General features: G+C 63.3%; 1 protein-coding gene across 4 annotated transcripts in view; it reads right to left on the reverse strand.

Moving 5' to 3' along the window:
* The window catches only part of SFMBT2 (Scm like with four mbt domains 2), a 228,742-nt gene extending 224,308 nt beyond the window's left edge, over positions 1-4,434 (reverse strand). The window contains exon 1 of one of the 4 annotated variants that reach the window (XM_059183765.1): positions 4,325-4,434. The gene's annotated coding sequence lies outside the window, so the exon portion shown is untranslated. Of the gene's footprint in view, positions 1-671; positions 1,336-1,390; positions 2,090-4,324 lie in introns of those variants that run through there. The other 3 variants (XM_059183762.1, XM_059183764.1, XM_059183763.1) reach the window with 3 other exon arrangements.
* Positions 4,435-6,236: the final 1,802 nt, after the last annotated feature.

Below are 6,236 nucleotides of genomic sequence, written 5' to 3' on the forward strand. Positions count from 1 at the left end.
AAAAAAAAAAAAAAAGAAACAGAAAGAAAACAAAAAAACTAACCATGGTTTCTGCTAGAAAACACTAAGAGGAAAAGCTCTCTCAGATCAATGACTCCCATCATTAGTGAAATTCAGGTCCCAGCAGGGTGGCCTGTTGGAGGTTCAAGGTGCTGGAAGCCTGATGGGAAATAACACACTTCTTGGCCTGGCAGCTCTCAGCCCGCATTTCTAGAAAAACACACATCAAAACAGGGTCGCTGGGTGCACGCTTCTCTAGACTGGGGGCGCTGAATCAATCGCCCTGCCACGGGGCAGTGGTTTACACCGCCGGGAGAATGGGTCCTTCGCACAGTAAAAACTTTGGTGGGGGAGTGGAGGGTTTCTGGCGTGCGTGGGTGTGCCCCTCCCCCCCCCTCCCAGGCAGGCGGCATGGTCCCAGCTCCCAGCTAAGATAAGGATCTGAGCCGATTATTTATGGAAGGGCGGAAGCAGCGTGTGCGTGCCAATTTAATGCTTACTAGGGGGAAAGTAGCAATCTCCTATCGCAAAGAAGCGCCTGGCCAATTCCTTCTGGCCACCAAGGCCTCTCCCCTCCCCGCCTTTGTACCCGCTCAACCTCTCTCCCCACCCCCAGCGGCCTCCCCAGAATGCGGTGACCAATTTAAGCCGGTTTTCGCGTTTTCTCTGACCTGGTGAAACCTGGATCCGCTGGCTTGGTGTAGACCCTCGAATCGGTCTCCCAGGTCCCTCGGCGTCGGTGGGAGGGCGGAGGGGTGAAGTAAAGTGGATCCGCCGATGGAGGCGGATTCAGGCAAGGTCTGCCCTGGTCGAAAGCGGTGGCCCACCCGTGGGCTCCGATCCGCAGCGGCCGCGCCGCTGGAGCCGACAAAACGCGGTGCGGGGCGGATGCTCTCCGGAGCCGGGACTGCGCGCGAGGCTGGAAGCCCCAAACCCTCCCACGCGCCCGCGGGGTCCGGGAACTCAGAGGAGGGGGCGCTGGGGTGAGGAGTGCTGACTACTGCACTGCAAGGGGAACGCGCATCCCTAGGACCAGCGCCGGGCGCCCTCTCTTCCCGGAATCCCACCCAACTCTAGAAACCCAAAGATCCCGAAAATTCCGAAAGCGAAACTGCAGGCGGGTCTCCAGAAGTTTGGGGACGGTCTCCCAGGCTTCCCGGCGCCGGCTCTGCACTCCGGACACCACCGATGCCGTCAAGGCCGAGCGCCCCTGACCCTGGCGTTCGCTGCGCACCGCCACCTTCCGCGTCCCCGGGGCACCTCCCTCGGTTTTTTTACGCGGAAAGGGCCCCGGCCCCGAGCCGCAGCCCCGGTTCCGGGGCGGTGGTCGGCCGGGCTCCTGCCGCGTCTCGGTTCCGTCCCCGACCCTCCCCCCCCCCCATACACACACCTCCCGTCCCTTCCTACAGGAAAGGGAAACTTGGACCCTGCGAGAATCCTGAGGAATGTTCTTTGTAATCGGTTGTATATTCGCTTCCACGGCACAGCTCGGTGCAAAATCGCGGGTTTCGGGGCGTTAGAGTGAATTGTGCGCTTGTCAGCGGCGACGTCAGGAGGACGAGGGGAGGGGTTCCCGGCTGAAACTGCAGTTTACAAGCACAGAGCCATTTTAGGCTGGTTTCCACTCCAGCGAAGCCCACGGGAGAGCTGTCCCTGGAGGACCCGCTGCCAGCGCACGCTGCCAGGGCCGGGGACGCACCGCGCGCTCCGCCCGGGGGGCCAAGTCGGTCCCGGCCACAGTGTCGCGATCTCTCAGCCCCGCCGCCCAGGTGGGAAGGAAAATCTGACGCGGGGTCTCCAATCCTAGGGTCGCCTCCCCTGCACCCCCACCCGCGGGACACTGCGAGAGACAGGCCTCTCGGGCAGCGCGGCGTCCCCTTAAGTGGAGAGGACAAGCTGACCCTACGGATCTCCCCTTTAGGCCCCAGCAAATGCCCGGAGACCCCGTTACTGCGCTAACTACAGACCTAGCCAACACACTATGTTTAACCCTGAGATTGAAACACCTCTCGCGCACTGGGCCGAGGCGCCATCAGGTTCGCCGGCCCCGATAAGGTCCCTAGGACCTGCCCTCTCCAGGGCCGGGGCGGGGGCGCACAGCCGCCGTACAGCCCCCTGTCCCCTGGGTCCCTCCCGCGCGACCTCCGCTCGGCGGCAGCTGCGTCCTGGCCACTGGCGACCCCTGTTGGAGATCCCCGTTCCTAGCTTAGGAAGCTCGGGTTTGCTTGCTTCCCCTCCGACTTCCCCCTCCAGGCCCCGACTTTGCCCCCAAACTCCAGTCGCAGACCCTCCGGGCCCCAGAAGCCGGTCTTTCCCGGACACCCCTGAAACCCCCATGCCACGGCGGCGCCCCTCGCCTACCACGGCCGGAGGACGCCGCACTCAGATCCAGCCTTCTCCAGCAGGACCTAAGCAAGGGCCACTTTCTTCCGAGAACACTTCTCCCATGCCCCACCCTCCCTAGAGCTCAACTCCAAAAGCAACTCCTGGCTTCCACCCTACCCACTTGGCCGCCGAGGCCCGCGCGCCCACACCTCTCGGCCGCGCTGCTCTCAGGGTCCCCACGCCTCTGGCGCGAGGCCCCCACTACCAAGCGCGGCGTGCCCCCAGCACACCCAACCCCGCGGGCGCCTGCAGCCCGACCGCACCCAACACCCCGACACTTAGTCCTTTACTCGGGGCTTCCCCCCGCACAGAAGCCAGCATACAGGGAGGGCTCCTCTCGAGAACGCCGCAATAAATCATTGCCTCTGTCCTCATGTATTCTGCACCACGTGTCAGCAGTTTGTCACGTCAAATCGGGTTACTCTGGCTCCAAGACGCACACACACATTCGGGGCGTTTGTCTCTGACACCCCCCAACTGCACACGCCGGGATGCACACCGATCCAAAAGCACACGCAGCAGTTGTGTTCGGCTGCCCCAGTCTGGGCCAGCGGCACCCCTTTTCCCCTTGGCAATGGACTGGACACGCAGACTCCAAACAGGGAAAAAACTAGGGCAGCTCCTTCTGTCTCCTTTTTCCCACTTAATTCGCTAAAACAGCTCCCGGAGCAGCCAAAGAGAGTCGAAACTAAGGCACCGCAACTCCGGTGGGGTTTTTTCCCACCTCAAAACCTTTATTTTCAGTTTTTGAAAGCCACCTTAGCCCGCCATATTGGAACGGACACGGTTTCCAAACACTCCTTCCCCGCAGTTGCGGCGCTTCCAAGAAAACGCAAGTCTGGCTCGGGCTCTGGACCTGCGTCCGGCCCCCGCGAACCCTCCGCTCCCCACCCCCTCCCCGGGCTCCCCCCGCCCCGCTTCTGCTCCTCCCGCCGCCCAGGGCCAAAATCAATAAATACATCTAAGCGGTTCCTACAGTTGTTTTCTTTCTTTCCTTTTTTTTTTTCTTTTTTTTTTTTTTTGGCGGATTTTTACCAACACACACACACACACACACACACACACACACACGTTTAAAAATAAAACTCCAAAGCTAGATCGGATGAGCAATTTTGAAAGGAGGTCACATGAGAGTAGACAACAGGAAAGCCCCAAGTGACAGGATATTACTTTAAAGAGGAAAAAAAGAAGAAGAAGAACAAAAAGACCATCGGTGCCGGAGCACGCTCCGAAAACTCCTCCTGACAATCTCTTCTCGGCTGCACAGGCACCTATTTCCAAGGGGGCGACTCCGAGTGCGTAACCGGTTTTCAACACGCTTGGTGGCCGGTCTCCAGTCCTCACCCTACCGTTTTCCCCCTCCCCGCCCCCAACACAGACACCAAAAAAAAAAGAAGAAGAAGAAGAAGAAGAAGAAGAAGAAGAAGAAGAAGAAGAAGAAGAAGAAGAAGAAGAAGAAGAAAGAAGAAGAAAGAAGAAGAAAGAAGAAGAAAGAGACCCCGACGAGGGAAGCGACCGCGGAGCGCGGGGTGGCCAGGGCGGCGGCGTCGCCGAAATGAGGAAGGTGGGCGGCGGGAGGGGCCAGCCCGCACCCGCGGAGGAGGACACTTGGCAAGTCCGCACGGCCGCCCGCGAGGCCGGGTTCTCCAAAGCCGAGGGGCGAAGCGGCTGGAAGGGGACGGGCGGGGGCAGCGAGAATGACAACCCGGAGCGCGGAGCGGAGTTTGGGGCTGTGCTCCGGCGCGGCCGCTCTGCCCTCCCGCCGCGCTCTCCCGCCGCACCCCTCCTGCAGCCTCCCACGGCCGCGCGGGCCCGAGCGCCCGTCTTCCCCGAGGCTGGGGGGCAAGCAGCTGCCCGGCGCGGGCACTCGACCTGCGGGCCGGAGGTCTGCTCGCCCCGCGGGCCGGGCGCGGGGACAGCGGCCGGCGCGGCGTCCTACCTGGTGAACTTCGTGCTCCCCTGGGCGGGGACCCAGGCCCCGGGCGCCGCCGGGGTGGGGGGCTGGGGGGTGGGAGGGGGGCGCCGGCCTCGCTCGCCCGCTCGCGCCGCCTCGCCCCGGCTTGCGCCGCCTCGCTCGCGGCCCGCCCGCCGCCTCCCTCGCGCGCCGGCTCGGGTCCTCCGCCTCCCGCTAGAGCCTCATTCCAATATGGCATCCTCGCTGTGCGCATGCCCGGCACTCTTTTTTAAGATGATTATTTCGTGTGTGCAGCGAACTCCGGCAACGACCTTCTCCCGCGCTCGCCGAACGGCTCCAGCCCCTGAGCCTGCGGGGCGCTCGCGACGCCCTCCGCGGCCCCGCCGCGACTCCCCAGCGCCTGGGCACACCCCCACCCCCAAACACACACACACACACACGGGCACACTCACTCGGGCACACACACACGGGCACACCTCCCGCTCACACGCCCCCCCTCCCCGCCCCGCTCCCCGCCCTCCGCCCCTTCGGCTCCCTCCGTACACAATCTGCAGAAAGTTCACGGCAGGGGTGTCTCCGCACACCCATCTGCAGGGGAATCTGGGCAAACTGCGCATATCTCCCCGGACACTGTGCTCTGGGTCTGCAGTCCCCGCTGGACGAAGTGCCTGAACTTGCGCTTTATCCGCCGGAGCTGCTTTGCAGCGGAGAGAAATTCAATCCTCGCCGCCGCCTCGGCCCCGCCCGCTGCGCCCCCCCCCCAACCCACCCCCACCCCGGCAATTAAATGGAACCTTTTCTATGGAGATTCGGACTTTCCCTGGTCCCCTAGGGAAGGCGGGAGAGGACCGAGGGGAGAGGTTTTTCTGGGAAAGGTGCCTCTAGGGGGAGGAAATTAAGTTGGGGCTGCTCGGGCGAGCTTGCAGCTGCAATCTGCATGGCCCTGGCAGGACGCAGGTAACGAGGGTCGCCACGGCGTCTCCTGGGGCGGTGCCCGGGCCTGGGCGCCCGAAGAGGGCACCTGGCCGTGGCCGGCTATTGTAGGGTGGGGAAAAAACTCCCTCCCGGGGGGGGGGGGGGGGGGACGTGGCCCTCGGCGACTGTTGGAGCGAAAGGGAGGCCGCGCAGCCGGGTGCAGGGCAGGGTTACCCGCCGGCGTGCTTGGGCACGCTGGCACCTTGCCCGGGGAGTGGGGGTGGGGTGAGGCCGAGAGGACCTTCCGGGGCCTAAGGCGCAATGGCTAGGCAGAGAATGCGCGGAACGTCCCCAGGTCGGAAAAGCTGGCGACGCCCGAGTGAGAAAGACCGGTGGTGGGCCTCTCCGTACGGAGGCGCGGGGAGATGATGGTCGGGGGCAGCAATTGATTTTCCAGGAAACTAGCGACACGGACACGTTTGGTCAGGGGGGTTGAACTATAGCCACAAAGTGTAAAATTCCCCCCCCGAGTCTCTCAATTTTGTGTCCATCTCTTTCCTACGAACCCCCTCTTGCCGTACCCCCATTCTAGTTCAGGGGGTCGGAAGGATAGCCGGGTCCCGAGCCTCCTGCGCTCTAGCAACTGCACCCACCTTCCCCGGCCCTGCCACCCTAAGTGCATCCTCCAAGGTCCGGGCAGCTCCGGCAAGGGCCGTCCCCAAGGAGAGGCGGGCGCTCCGAAGGGCCAGGGACAGTGCGGGGACCTGGGATAGAGTCCAGGGATCAGAGTCCGACCGCGCGCGGGATCCGCGGGGTCCTGAGTTGGTGGGTCCTCTGCCCGACAGCGGGGCCCGAGCTTGTCGAGAAGATCCGCAGGAAGGACATGCTGAGAAATGGCTCTTGCCAAGCCACGAGGTAGGGGGTGTCCCTCCAGTGAAGAGGTCCCTGGAGCTCGGAGATGCCCTGCGGGCGTTGGCCCCAGGGAGGCCCGGCGCACGTCCAGTATGGGGAAATGGGATTT

Source organism: Mustela lutreola, chromosome 8, assembly GCF_030435805.1.
Source record: "Mustela lutreola isolate mMusLut2 chromosome 8, mMusLut2.pri, whole genome shotgun sequence".
Lineage (NCBI taxonomy): Eukaryota > Metazoa > Chordata > Mammalia > Carnivora > Mustelidae > Mustela > Mustela lutreola.